A 15926-nucleotide genomic window follows, 5' to 3' on the forward strand; every position below is an offset into this window, starting at 1 on the left:
CTGTGCAAAGACATATATATATAACTGGTTTTTTCAAACTGTCTTTTTGTTACAGCAAAAAAGAAAAATAAAGAAGTATTTTTTTAAAAAATAGAATTAATTTAAATATTTGTCATAAAGAGATTGATTAAATAAATATGGCACATCAACAAAATGAATGAAGCAATCTGCAAATCCTGATAAAAAGATGTCAAATACACATCATTGAGAGAAAAATTTGAATGTGTAATCCCATCTGTGTAGGGCAGAACAGAAGCATCTACACACATACACATACACACACACACACACACACACACACACACACACACACACACAAAAGCTTTTAAAGTTGTGGAAAAACAAGAACAAATTGATAGTAGTTTACCTTTAGGGGACAGTTCTGGAGGTTGATACTATTAAGGATAATTTTTACTTTTTACCTTATACCATTTTCTATAGTCATAGTTTTTCACCATGTGCATAATCATAATAATAACTAAGCAACAAACAAAGAGATTGGCCAGGAGGCATTGACAGACAACCTATTTCCTGTTAAGTGCTATGGTAGATATGAAAGTATATGAGACATAGTACCTCTTCTTACCAGTGGAGCCACCCTGGACCATTTAAACTTTCTTAGTCTCAACAAAATGTACAGAAATCATCCGGAACCTGAAGCTAGATAAAATCAAGTTCAACTTTCATTTCTGATACCAGCTAGGAGGTCTTGGACAAGCCAACTAATTGTTCCGAGTTTCAGTTTCCTCAACTAGAACTAAGAATAATGCTTATTTCATGGAGTTCTGATGTGGTTCTGATAATGACTGTCTCATAGTAGATGCTTGGCAAATATTATTAGCTCTGAATACAACTTCAAAGGGATCAGAATCACATTAACATTTTCCAGGGGTTCTATGGAAAATAGTTGTCTGAGAATTCTACAAATGAATATTATGAAGTCGTAAGTCTGAAAAACACTCTTTCTGAGACTCACAATGGATACCAGCCTGTTAAATGTTCTGATAGTTGCAGTAAAGTATTTATTAACCCAGATTTTCCCAAATATGTTTGGCTCCTTGCTGAAGGCCTCCCCACGTCGTCTTATTTTTATAGTGAAATCACCAGTAGAATAAAACATTGCTATTAATAAATTAATACATTCAGATTTAAATGGATAACTTTTAATACTACCTCTACTACTACAATTACTACTACTAATACACTCACACTTTACCTAAATATTCTGGAAGAGTATGAGGTGACAAGTTTTGCAAATGAGGATTCTAGTTGCACTCGATCACTGTCAGGTTGCATAATATTACCATAGAGAAACACCCACCACCCACTAATGTCTATTGCAGGCAGAGAAGAAAAAATTAATAATCAATAGTTATCACCAAGGGTTATTTTTTGTTTTATTAAAGAAATGTCCCTAGACTTAAACTAGACATACTTATAAGTAAATGAAGATGAATGGACAATTGTGTTTCAATTTTATCCTCTGCTGTTCCCTCATCTTCAGATACCACTTTTCGTTTTGAAAAGATTATTTGATACTATTACCCTTAAAGGCTTTGAAAACCTTATAAAGCTGTAGTTTTTTAAAAGACTTTGTAATTAGGCATACCTAAGTTTGTCTAACTTTGTCATTCAGCCTCTTAGTAGTTACTAGTTACTGCTAGTAATTTGAACTTAATCAGTTTCGTGATTTTTAGGGCATGTTACTTAACACTGGACCTCAACGTTTTCATCTATAAAATTGGCATGATGATATCTATTTCACATGGTTTGATAGATTGCTTCCAAAACTGAATTCCATGATTCCTTATCTTGTATTATCCATGGTCTTTGGCAATGCGACCTTAAAGCTCCTTAAATCGACAGGTGGAGCCTATTTTCCCATTCTTTAAATATAGTCTAGATTGGGACTGTTGAGGCAGATGTGAGATTGATGAGGCAGATGTGACACTATGCCAGTTCGGATCCTAGGCTTCTCCAAAAGGTATTGCATGTTCCTGCTCTTGCTCTGAGAACCCTGCCCAGCCGTCATGTGAACAAGCCCTGGCTAGCCTGCTGGATATTAAGAAATCATATAAAGGAGAAGCCTGTTGTTCTAGCTGAGGTATCCCAAGCCTAGAGCCAGCCACTCTCCAAACATATAGGAAAACCAGCCTGATCGTTAGAGCCAGCTACCTGATCTGCAGGTGACCGTAGGCTAATGAGCCAAGACTAGAAGAACCACCAAGCTACTCATGGATTTGTGAGCAATAATAAATGCCACTGAATTTGTAAATACTTGTTATGTGGAGAAAGCTAACTGATACACATGGCTATTTTATCAATTAAGTAAGTTAACATATTTATATTTATGTTTTTATCACAAACCCTGATATTTGTTTCACACATACGCACTAACAACTAATAGAATAGTATGCTTTTTAATAAAAGCATAGTAGAAACATCATTTTAAAGTATTGTAATGGCTCAATGCTGAAGGACACAGCAGTTCCATTGTCATTAGATACCAAATTGTTTAATTCTATTTGCTGACCATGACAGTCAATAATGTTCTAAGTTGTTATGGTAACTTTCAAGCAGCTGAGAAAAACTGATACACAGATGAAAGCTATCCATGCACTTCTAAGGTTTAATCTGAATAAAAAATTTAAATATTGTTTGTTCACATATCCCCGGTGTCTAGCACAGTTCCGGGTGTGGAATTAGTGCTCTATTAGTGTAGTGCAGGGGTTAAGACCAGGGACTCAGAAGTCAGACTATCTGAGTCTAAACCCCAGTTTCCATATTAACCTTGCCTTACCTCAGTTTCTCCATCTGTAAAATGAGTATAACAGCAGTACTTATTTTTTCTATTGGTAGAAAGGACTAAGTGATATTCTTTAGGCAAAATACTTAGAATGAGACCTGGCAGAGTGAGTGCAAAATAAATATTAGCTATTTCTCTTTGTTGAGTGATTTTTTTTTTAAAACAAACTCTTGGAAATAGAGCCTGTGTGGCATATAGTCATCTTAGTGGACATGTGTGGATAGCCATCCTAGTACCTGTTGATTCTCTGCAGCTCTCAGAAGCTCTCTTGCAAACACAAAGACAAACATCAAAGAGAAAACTACAAAGGAAACAAAGATTCTAGAGATTCAGTGAAGAATTTAAATGACATGTCTCGGTAATTCTGATAAAACAGAACTGACATAAATAACATTCTGTTAATTCAGGAGTATTACCAGCATGTGGAGAGTATAAGGTTCTCACCCAATATTATGTCTGCAAAAGGCTTCCATCAAATGGAGCCCACTCTCCATTATCCATGACTGAAGAGTAGGCTATCAAGAGTGCTCTCCCCCATTTCATTTTGGCCATTGATTCCCCAACAAACCTTGTCCAGAACTGTGGCATCATGCAAATTCTCACTGAATTATCCAGACTAATGACCTAAAACTGACACCTGGATGCTGATTTCAATTAGAGATGGATGGAGAAATTATTTTCACACAACACTTATCCTTCCTTCCCATTTTTATTTCCTAATCACGAAGTCAAAAATCTGGTTACAGAGTCAGTGAGGTGGGTAAGCAGCTTGGAGTTGAGATAGATTACACACATGAAGCATAAAATAGAAAGCCAAATTTTCAAGAATCATCTCAAAACAAAGTTGCTCTTGTGAATCTCATCATTTTTCTTTTCCAGAACCACTGTGCATCAAATCAAATGGAATAACTATCCCTCCAATTTCTTGGTAGAAGTAAAGTGGTGTATAAATTATCCTTAACCTTCATATAATTTCCCCTTGATTTCAGATTTAGATTCTCCATTCTCTTAAGCATTCTAATGTAAATTTTCAAATTTCATCTTCTCAGTGACCACATGGGGATCATGTAAGGTCAAGTTTTCCTCATTTAATTTATCCTGTCATACATATATATAAACACACACATTCATATGCATACATACATGTATATGTATGTATATAAAAGCTTAAGTCCTCATTCCTTAAAGAAAATGACAGAATGGAAAAACCAACCAACTAATATTTGTAGAACAATGAAGTCATACAAAAAGTTGCCTAAATACTACCAATGGAAATGTAATTCTAACAGTAAGATAATCAGATAGGCTGCCTCCTGTTTACCTAATTATGCCAATAGATAACTAGGCAACCCTTTTAAACCAATTACTTGGATATAGCCTAGAAATGTTCTTGCCTCTCTGTTATCACATGAACAGTTTATCTTCTCAGTTAGACATAGATTTTTTCCAACCAAAAGAAATCTTCCTTTCATAGTAAGGAAACCCCCAAGAACAAAAAAGAAAATCAGAACTGAGATTACCACCCATCTTTTCTATACTGTGCAGTTCGTTGAAGTTCCACAGAGAAATAATGTTGCTCTGAGTTGATTTTCCTCTGGGAAGCACCCGGAAAAATTAACAGCTACCTAGGGACTTAGCTTTTGTCAACAATGAACCAAATAAAACTTTCCAAACCCATTTAATTGTCTGCATGATGCAGTAAGACTTTCCCTATCTCCTTGCTCAGACGTAATGCATCAACTTAAATAAAACCAGATTGGCATTCTCCAACCTAGTATTTATTCTCTCTTGGTGAACCAGCTGGCAGGTAAGATTAGTAAAGACAGGAGGAATCCATACAGGCAAAACTAAGAAAGTCAAGCAGAGGAGAGACAGCCATTTCCAGAACAAGATAATGTAAATCTTCATCTAGCCTTCTTTAGATACTTGCACAATCTTTTAAAAATAGACATCATCATATTAACATGAAGTCACAAATTTCACTGCATCTGGGGTGGTTTCAGGAATCATAACTAAATTGCTACCACATCAAACCAATTTTTATCCATATTCAGCTCAACAAACCTGTGTTTGGTCAGGTATGCCCATGTTTTACATTTTTGCCATGCCTATGGCTTTTGCTTTGTGCAGAGTCATAGCATGTAAGAGGAGGAAGGTGGTGGGGAACCAAGTGGGGTCTCCTCAATTCCCTGATTTAGTAACATTCAGTCTAAGCAGAGGCACAATCCACCCTGAGCATTTCCTCCTCTTTGTCTTTCCAATTCACCAACACCAAAAGTCACAGATGGGAGGACTGGACAGAGCAGAGTAAAACACCCATGGGTGGGCCTGTGGACCATTTGACTGTTACAGCTGTGGGCATCCCAGAGCTACCTTGGAGCAAATAATACAGTCTGTGCTCAGAACATGTTTGCTCAATGAAGATCTGGATGGCTGAAAAGATGGTGGAAGCCTCTCGAGAACCTAAAAGTCCCGGGGGTGGGCCACTGTACCCTTAACAATGCAGATTTGGCCACCTCTTTATGGAAGTCCATATGGAAATGGAGAAAGAGCAGGAGAGAGAGTGAGACACTAATTACCAGCTCCTCCTTGCACAATCAGGTTCAAAACAAAAGGAGAGAGTCTCTCACTTTGGAGAAATGGAAACAACAGTATCTAATTCATGAAACCTAAAAACTGGAAAGATCAAGAAGATGATACCTCTACTCTCCCAGAAAGCCACCCAGGGATGGCCACTGTCAGAGGGAGGTCAGATTCCATGAGAAGGTCAGCATTGTTTAACATGTCAGGACTGGTCTTGGCATCCCAGATGCACTGTTATTGAGCCTGTGATGCTAGCCTGGTCTACAAGTTTGAGAAACATCTAGTCAAAACATGAAGGTAAAATATTTACAAGGAGTGAGAGTCAGGGAGAGACTGAATCTGTACTAAGTAAATATTTCACTTTAAATGTACCAGTATTTCTCTCTTTTCCCCTACTTTGTCTCCAACTTAGAAGGAAAGACATCATTATCAACCCTTAGGGAGGTGGAGCATCTGAGAGTCTATAAGGGCTCCTCATGCTCAGCTGCTGGAACTCCCTGGAGTCTAGGAAACATCACAGGTCTGCAGACACTGAGGTCTCTCCACCTGTGGAAGGTGGCACTCATCCCATTATGGGATAACTGAGGCCTTGATGACGTTAAAAGTTGATTCTTCTACTTTGCAGGTAGTAGATTCTTATCTGTTTGGGGATCTAGGCACATCTGTTTACAACTGACCAACAATTATTCGTGGAAATGCTGTTCTTGTCATTCTATAGCCACAAATGAAAGTGGTGAAAAATTGTACTCTAGGCAGTGATTATGGGGGTGAGATGGTGATATGGTTTGGATCTGTGTCCCCACTTAAATCTCATTTTCAACTGTAATCCTCAGTGTTGGAGGTGGGGCCTGGTGGGAGGTGATTGGAACACAGGGGAGGATCTTTCATGAATGGTTTAGCACCATCCTCTTGGTGCTGCTCTCATGATGGGTTCTCACGATATCTGGTTGTTTAAAAGTGTGTGGCATCTCCCTCTCTTTCTTCCTGCTCTGGCCATGTAAGATGTGCCTGATTCCCCTTTGCTTTGTGCCATGATTGAAAGCTTCCCAAGGCCTCCCCAGAAGCTGAGCAGATGCCAGCATCATGCTTCCTGTATAGCCTGAAGAACCATGAACAAATTAAACTTCTTTTCATTATAAATTACCCAGTCTCAGGTATTTTTTATAGCAATCCTGGAATAGGCTAATGCAGATGGAAACAGTCATTATTTTTTATTGGTGCTGGCAAATATTCCCTGACCAAGTCAAGCTTTTACCCTTGGCACAAAGCAGCAGCAAATATTATTTTTTCTGTGGTTCTCTATTTAAAATGTGTGCCTGCTCTTCTGTGTAAGGGAGTATTCTTTTCTGCTGACCAGAAAAGTAAAGATGCCCAGATGTCTAGAAAGAGCTGTGGATGTATTTTAATTATTTTTTACTCAACATAATTTATGGGTCCACATCTGGATATATCTTTGTAGGTTCATCCCTTTTCTATTAATCTGTTATCATAAAACTTCCATGTTATGTCCTCCTGTGTGCACGAGGATACCTGAGCCTTCTTCTGATGTAACCAAGATGGAAGCTTCAATGAGGTGTCTTTATATCACCAAAGCAAGGAGGAATCTGACAAAAGTCTTCCCAGAGGCTACTTGTGAAGCATGTCCTTGTTTGGTGGTTCCATCCAGTGGCTGCTGTGGAATGAGATAAAGCTGCAGGAAGCAGAGGAGCCAAGGCTAATTCTTCCTTATTCAAACTATGGATTATCTCAACCCTTGATACTCTTCCCATTCCATCTATCTCCTGAGTCCTGGGTCATTTTCATTGCTCATTATCACCAGCACCAGAGGGAAGACAGAGGAAATGAAGGAAGTTGAAATTCAAATGAATAGATTCTACCACTTGTTAGCAGCTCAGCTCACAAGTACACCAAGGGAGGAGGCTGCAGCTCTTCTGTGGGTTTCAATTCTCCTTGCTATTCTTGTACCCCATGCTGCCAGGCAATATCGAGTGGGCTGTATGGAAACGATCTCTGGGATGAAAAAAGAAGTGGGGGTAGCTCCCTCTAACAGTAGCTTCTTCAAAGAAAAGAAAAAGCAATTATATGCTCAGCGGCAGCATGCCACACAGAGAAGCCCAAATTTTATTAAACAAACTCATATTTGGAAGCATACTATACCCTCAGAACTAGAGAGAAAGGAATGCTGAGAACATATTTAGAGCAATTATAATGCAGAGGATACACTGATTGTCATAGCAGCAAACATTTTAAATAAAGAGGACATTTCCTTAAAAGATTATGCTAAGGACAGCAAAAGCAGAAGCAAGCAAAGGCTGTATTAAAATCCAGAAGAAAAACGCATTAAGACCTTTAAAACCACTGTTACCAACACAGGTAGAATGGCAGGGAGAGAATAGAACCCTGGAGCAAATGGAATCGTCTTTTTCTCCCTGCACTTAAAAGATAAGAAAGGGTTGGACTACAGTCCCCAGTGCCCTGTCCTGCTCTCAATGGTGGACATTGTGAGGTACCACCTAGATGACCCTGCAACAAAGGGCTTGCCCCAGCTTCTGGGAGTGTAGGTTGCAGAGAGTTTTCAATTAGTGACCGCTTCAGGGATTGTCTCTGTGGCAGAGACACTTTGCCTTCCAGAAACAGCCCACATCCGATGACTGACCAGTGGGGGAGGATGAAGGTCTGGCTCCCTCAGCCTAATATGGGACAGCCCTGAAGGACCATTCTAGAGCCAGAGCTGGCTGTGAGGTTGGCTGAGGCTGTCGTTGGTTCTGCATCACAGCTCATCTTCTCCTTCTTGCCATTCCTTCCCACCCCATTCACAAATGTTGATCGCAAGGGTACTCCTTAATAAACCTCTTGCATGCCAAATCCCATCTCAGTCTTCTTCCCTAGGATCTTAACAGGCAACAGTTAATAGTCACTAATCTTTGCCCACTCTGGCTTTTTTCTTTTCTTAACACTTTTTTTCTGAGCTGAATATGTACTTTTGTGAATGAGGTTGGTATATATCCCAAGAAGTTAAGTTATGTAACACATCAAAGAAGAAATGCAGGTAGGCTGGTGGGGGATGCCAAAGAGAAAAAGGCTATGAATGATCCAAATGGAAACTGAATAAAAAGATTGGGCTTCAAATTAAATATTTAAAGAAGCAGGGTTGAAGTTACCATAAGGAGCATGGAAAATTAAGAAATAACCATTTACTGGCCAGGCATGGTGGCTCATGCCTGTAATCCCAGCACTTTGGGAGGTCAAAGCGGGCAGATCACGAGGTCAGGAGATGGAGATCATCCTGGCTAACATGATGAAACCCCATCTCTACTAAAAAATACAAAAAATTAGCTGGGCGAGGTGGCGGGCACCTGTAGTCCCATCTACTCGGGAGGCTGAGGCAAGAGAATGGCGTGAACCTGGGAGGCGGAGCTTGCAGTGAGCTGAGATCTGGCCACTGCACTCCAGTCTAGGTGACAGAGCGAGACTCCGTCTCAAAGGGGGGGGGGGGAGAAAAAGGAAAATAAATAAATAACCATTTACCTAGGCAAAGCAAGGGGCATAGTCTGTGTGAACCCTATACCACAGCTAAGTCTATTAATAAACAAGTAGCTTTTTTAACTAAGCCTAAGAACTTAGTATTTTCTATCTGAGGGAGCTATTTCCAATAGAATCTTAGAGAATGTTTGCCACCAGAAAAAGATATCATAACTGAGAGACTGGACTAAGTTATCAGTGGAACATATCTGGGCATGTCCCCCCACTGAACCACTAAATGGGACACAGTATTTAAACCCCAAGTCGAGAGGAGGAAAGCAGGCAACTTGCTCAGTTAATGGAGATTCATGAAACTAAGATCCTTCTGAATTATTGTATATGAAATTTCCATCAATTGCACTGCCTAAGTAAATTAAGGTATAGTCATAAAATAGTAATAGTAAATAGTTTTTTTAAAAAATGAGGTATATAGATATATATACACATATATATATGAGTGAAGCTTGTATAGAATTGAAGTATATATGTGAATATATATATATAGAGAGAGAGAGCGAGAGAGAGAGAGAGGGGGAGTCTACTATGTCTTAATATTAAAAGAAAAAAAATGCCAGTTGCAAAACTGTGTTGTGGCATAATTCCATTTTAATTAGCAAATATATATATGTATGGCATTATGTACTACTCTGATATCTTCACAATGACTAACTTATTTAATACTCATAACCATTTTTTGAGTTATTTACAATCATTATCCCCATTTTCCAGATGAAAAAAAAGTACTGAGGCACACTGAAATTAGTTCCTCCAAGGTCACAGAGCTGGTAGGTGACTAAGCCAGAATTTGAACCCATGTAGAATCCATGCTAACCACTACATCGGACTTTCTCTCACTATTATCATGGCTGTGCAAACAAAAAGCATATCAAGTCAATTGAAGTTCTCTCTCTTGCCCTCTCTCTCACCACACTGAAGCTGGCTCTTGCAAAGAGGAAGTATCCTGATATCACCTTACATCTGAATGGTGTCTTAGGGTTTATAATGTACCTTTACAGAAGCGGAGTCATCATTACTATGCTTTGCAAAATTTTCAGTTCTTCTTCCTTGGGAAGTGGTAGGATTGCCCCCTCCACTCTCTCTATTTATTTATTAATTAGAGATTGGGTCTCACTGTGTCACCCAGGCTGGAGTGCAGTGGTGTGATCACAGTGTACTACAGCCCAAAACTCCTGGGCTCAAGGGATTCCCCTGACTCAGTCTCCCATGAGTAGTGGGGACTGCAGGCCTGTGCCACCATGCCCAGCTTCCAATCTCTTTGAAGTTAAGTGTGGCCATGTAATCACTTTGGCTGATGAGTCTGAGCAGAACTTGTGTGAGTTTTAGGCCTTCCCCAAGCCCCCCACCCCCAACCCCAGTATTCCTTGGTCCATGAGTAAATAGGAAGACCATATTCCTCACTGATCCATATTGGACACACAACATGAATGAGAAAATAAACTTTTGTCCTTTTAAGCTTCTGAGATTTGAGGTTCATTTTTTACCACAGAATTATTGAGCCTAAGTTCACTGTTACAGTTGGGTATCCTCCTTACACAAACTAAGATTCAGAGAAATATAATGACTGGTCCTTGGTCACATACTAGTAAGACAGGTAGCATTTTGACAAGCAGAGACTAAAGGGAGGTGATCATTTTAGAAAACAAGAAAGTCAAGTAAAATCAAGAAGGCAAAAAGAAATGAACAAACATGAAACCCCCCAAAAAACAACAACAACAACCCCTGTGTGGGCCAGGTGCAGTGGCTCATGCCTGCAATCCCAGCACTTTGGGAGGCCAACATGGGTGGATCACCTGAGGTCAGGAGTTACAGACCAGCCTGACCAACATGGTGAAACCCCATCTCTAATAAAAATACAAAATTAGCTGGGTGTGGTGGCGCACGCCTGTAATCCAAGCTACTCGGGAGGCTGAGGCAGGAGAATCACTTGAAGCCAGGAAGTGGAGGTTGCAGAAGCTGAGATTGCACCACTGCACTCCAGCCTGGGCAACAAGTGCAAAACTCCATCAAAAAAAAAAAAAAGAAAAGCAAAAGAAAAAAAGAAGAAAAACCCCTGTGTTTGAGTGACTGCAAGCACTCCATTGTATGTGAGAATGGAGTAACAAAGATCTGCTACTGGTGAACTCAGGGATCTCAATGAATAATGAGTTCCACTCTGAACATATTACATATGTTTATAGAAAGTCAGTGCTATGGTCTGAATGTTTGTCCCTTCCAAAACACGTGTTGAAATTTAAGTGCTATCCATAGTATTAAGAGGTGATACCTTTGAGAGTTGATTAAACTATGAGGGCTTTCCCTCCTAGGTGGATTAATGCCATTAAAAAAGGACAAGTTTGGCCCCCTTTTTGTCTCTTTGCCCTTCCGCCTTCTGCCATGTGGTGGTGCAGCAAGAGGGCCCTTGCCAGATGCCAGCACCTAGATCTTGGACTTCTCAGTATCTAGAACTGTGAGAAAATGAGCTTCTGTTCATTATAAGTTACCCAGTCTCAGTGTTCTGTCATAGTGCACAAAATGGACTAAGGCAGTCAGAAAGAGAGCTGAAGTAAAGAACCAGAAATTGTCAGAAAGGAGATAGAAAAGAGTAAGCACAGATGCAGCACATATCATGGTCAAGGCAAGGATAGTATCATAATTTTCCAGCCAACCTGCCCATTTCTGAATACCACACAGTCCTTTAAATGCCATATAGATTGAGACTGACTTAATTTCAGTGGGAACCAGTGGGATTGACAGTTACATATAATCTACTTTCAGCCTTGGTTCCTCGGATACTATGGATACTATCAGAGAGCACAAAGCTTTGTGAAAGCATAGAGAGGGCTGGAACTTTCCCAACTTTGTTTTCAAAAAACGTGGAGAATAAAGATTCCAAGGAATTGTTCATCCAACCGTGATCCTGACTGAATAACTTGAGCAAATCATCTAAATTGGCTGATTCACCAGGAGAAATGGGACAAGTCCACAGCAGACAACTCAGCCAGAAGGATCCTGAGAAAATATTGAGAGAAACAAGCCCTGTGGACAAAGGATCAGCTTTTGTCAGACATCAGTATGACTTATGCTCAAAAAGGAACCCAAAGAGCTGGTGCCAAGATTTGTCTGACAAAGTGCTCTAAAGTAAGAACAGAGACTTATTCCTGAGAAATTGTGCTGTAGATATCTTAGGAAAAGTGTGCATCCTACCTCTACACAAATAAATGAGGTTGGGGGGGGCAGACAGAAAATGAAAAGCTGGCAAGGCTGCTGTCTTAGGCCAGAAGAATTGATAACTAATGGGCTGATCAGAGTGGTGGACTGGTTCTGCTTTGAGAAGATAGTATTTCTAGTTTCACTGTTTCAACACGGTGCAACCTTATGCACGTATGGTTCCACCCAGCCACAGCCTTCCTAACCTCATGGACAAGGACTTTGAATATGGCTGTGCTTTCATTCCTCATTGGAGTTCAACATTCGCTGGTGAGGACCTGCCATAAACCTCTGCCTCCTGGGGATCCAACTCATAGCATATCTTTTCCAACCCCCTTCTTTATTTCTCCAGACCTTGCTGGAGCTTCTGTTTGGCCTAAACTGATGGGCCCCAAAGAACTATGATGCTACAACTACTCAAATCTGGCTTTGCCAATATTTGGATATTTCAACTGCTGCTGCCACAATTTACCCAAAAGATCAGATGGTTGTGGTATTGAAATGCCATCGTGCAGTAAGCTGGTCCTATAATGTAGTTTAAACTGCTGTCTCCTTCCTTGATGGGACAAAGGATGCCCCTAGACTGTAGTGTGATTTTAAACTGCTGCCCTCTTCCTTGATGGGACAAGGGATGCACCATAGCCTCTTAGTTTCTCTTTCCTTGGTCTTGACGTTTCCTAACCTCCTCCCATTCCCAAATGGTGCCCTAGAAGTCCCAGAACAGCTTGTAACCAAGTAAGCATGACTGGAATAAACAAGATATCAGAACTGAGCTTCTGGGGTTTAAAAACTGGCATAAAAACTATAGATAGGATTGTTTTTGTGTATCATTCTTACAGGCTGCAGAATGCCTGTGAGAGAAACACAGGGTATAAATTAGAAATTCTCAGATTTTACATTGTTTGGGGTAAACAAAATGGAAAAGTGAAACAGGAAATACAGAGCTAATTGATGTAGAAGAGGAAACACAGCAATTTTTTGACACTTTTAATGTGCAGCAGCTGAATGCCACATGCAATATGCAATAGGGAGGGGAAAGCGATCCACTGAGGCAATGCCACTTTGTGAGAACCCTGAGAGGGGAGCTGTGCAGAGGCCCAGTGGTACTTAAAAGTGAATGACAGCCCCACCAAAAGGAGCATTTAGTTTTTCTCCAGGCTGAGGACTGTCTTTCTGGTGGCACTTGGCCAGGAAACATACTTTTGCATCTCAATGACAGGACTTCCTGGGGGAAAATAAATAGGTCTTCCCACCAGGAACAAAGGCAAAAGGAAATGTAGTAATGAATAACTACAGTTATTCAGTAAATAAGTTGACTGGAGAAAGCAACCGAAGCAGTTCTTTTCTGCAAGTGACAATGTATATACACATGAAAGTTTGAGGTTGGAGAGGTGGCAGGAGAAGCAAAGGAGAGGCAGTGAACTTGAGAGTTTGCCAGGAAAAGGGCGGCAGTAATGAGAGGCAGGCTATGTGTATAGGGGTTCTCAAGCCTAGGTAACATGTAAGAAAAACAAAAGGAGCATGAAAAACAGTTGGACAAGAGGAAAGGGCAGCTACAAAGCTATTGGCAAGTCTTGTGTGAGAAGGGATTGGGAGTTAACCACAGTACCTTCTTATTCACGGTTTTGCTTTCCATGGTTTCAGTTACCCCTGGTCAACCATAGTCCCCAAATAGGTGAATACAGTACCATAAGTTATTCCGAGAGAGAGAGGGAGAGACCACATTCACATAAATTTTATTAAGAATATTTTTATAATCATTATATTTTATTATTTATTGTTAATATCTTATTGTGTCTAATTTATAAATTAAACTTTATCATAGGATATAATATGACAAGAAATATATACACAAAAACTTGTATGTATAGGAAAAAACATAGTATATGTAGGGTTTAGTAATATTCATGGCTTCAGGCATCTGCTGGGGGTTTTGGAATGTATCCCCTGAGGATAAGTGAGGATTACTATATTCAATTCAAAGGGCTTTGGCTTATTTTAGAAATACTTTTGTTTTTACCAGATCTATCAACCATCTGGTTGCTACTCTAGTGCCTGACAGTGATTGACATTAATGATAATATACTGATAAGAATAATTACTATAATTGTAGGGGCTGACATTTATTTGGCCCTTATTTGGGACTATAGGCTTTATACACTTCATGTTATCCTATTTCACCTCCAGAGCTACCCTGAAAGATATGAATCACTATGATCCCCTTTTACAGATAAGAAAAATCAAGTCTCAGAGAAGCTTGCTTGAATTATTAATAATTGCAAAGCCTGATTTCAATCCAAATCTGCCAATTCTGGAACCTGAGCTCATAAACATTATGGAATATTGTCTCTTGCTCAGCAGACACAATGAGGTTTATGCCTGTTCTTCCCTAGTAGACTGTGAGGAAGAGAGGTTACATGTGCTACTATATGTTCTCATAAGTATATTTAATTTAGCCTTAGTTTTCAAGTCAATTTCCCTGTTAAAACTACATATTAAATAGGACACATTTTTCTCCCCACAAAATCTACACCTATAATTATGTTCGTTAATACAATTCAGTGTGATCCCAAAGGATTCACATTATGTTAATTATGTCTAAAAGCACTTCCATAAACATCAAAAGAACAATAAAAAAGTAAAAGCAATGTCAATAAGAACAGAAACTAGATATTATCTTCCAAACTATCCTTCCTTTCTTCTTCCTCCCTCAAAAGCTATTTTTTTAAGAAGCCTACTCCAGACCACAATAATTCAGTTGTCTTTTGTAGTATATAAGTGATAAAAATAAATATTCGAGAGAACAAAATAACAGATTTTCTCTTCTCTGTCCAATGCTAACTTTGGTCTTTGGCTTCCAAAACTAAATTCTATGATTAATAATGAAATAGGAAAGATAACGCTTTCTTTCTAGATTAGGATGCTTTTCTGAAATATTTGGAACTCTGTATTTTAGGATGCGCCAAAATAAGTCCCCTGTCTGGCCTAGACTATAATTTGTATCTTCTGGTCACAATGAAACAAAGCTGTTGGAGACAAGGAGGGAAAAATCAGCTGTAGAGTTTCCTTTACCAAATGCAATGCTGAATAATCTTGGCATATTTTTATGCACAGGCTTACGACATTCTGTGTGAAGATATGGGAGGTCAATTATTTGGACAATACTGGGATGTAGAGTAGGAATTGCACACTGTGACATGGAATGATGGAGAGGCTTTGGGGAACTACTGAGGTGTGATATGTGTGACATTTCTGGGCTACCCTACCCACAGATGGATGCAATATAAACTTCTATTTCTCAGACCCCTTGGGGAAATTTACAATCTTTGCTCGTGGCATTAGACCTCAAATAGGAGAAATCCTCTAAGAGCGTTCTTTTACTTTATTTCTAAAACAGAGATGCAAACCATTTCCTAAATAGATTAATGAGATAAATATTCCAAAAGCACAACTTAACAGTATTCCTAAACACAGAAACTTCAAGAAGAGAATTTGTACATTTAATTTTTCCCGCCTCAATGGGTGTTTTTACTGGGAAGTGGGGGCAGAGAGGTGGTATTGGAAAGGCTGGGAAGCACCTGTGCCTGTAGGGCTGGCTTTGTAATACTTGCCCTTTCCTGGATTGTGAACCAGCAGCATCTGCGTCACCTGGGAGAGTTCTAGAAGTACTGAATTTCAAGCCCTGCCTCAGACTTACTGTGTCAGATTCTGCATTTTCACAAGATCTGGGAAATTTGTCGCACATGAAAGTTGAATCGCTCTGCTTAGGCCTCCTCTGCAGGCTGAAGAAGAAAAGCAAGTGAGCTCT

The 15926-nt window shown here is 39.6% G+C and overlaps 1 protein-coding gene and 1 long non-coding RNA gene across 12 annotated transcripts in view; one reads left to right on the forward strand and one right to left on the reverse strand.

The window, feature by feature from the left end:
• LOC139361852 (uncharacterized) overlaps positions 1-15926 on the forward strand; it is a 324906-nt gene that overhangs the window by 283405 nt on the left and 25575 nt on the right. The gene's annotated exons all lie outside the window — the stretch shown is intronic.
• Positions 1-15926, reverse strand: part of LOC105488945 (leucine rich repeat containing 3B) — an 88668-nt gene that overhangs the window by 15501 nt on the left and 57241 nt on the right. Inside the window, exon 1 of one of the 11 annotated variants that reach the window (XM_071090805.1) lies at positions 6920-7297. The exons of the other annotated variants lie outside the window; for them this stretch is intronic. The gene's annotated coding sequence lies outside the window, so the exon portion shown is untranslated. Of the gene's footprint in view, positions 1-6919; positions 7298-15926 lie in introns of those variants that run through there. 11 annotated transcript variants of the gene reach the window in all.

The sequence above is a fragment of the Macaca nemestrina genome, chromosome 2 (genome assembly GCF_043159975.1).
Source record: "Macaca nemestrina isolate mMacNem1 chromosome 2, mMacNem.hap1, whole genome shotgun sequence".
Lineage (NCBI taxonomy): Eukaryota > Metazoa > Chordata > Mammalia > Primates > Cercopithecidae > Macaca > Macaca nemestrina.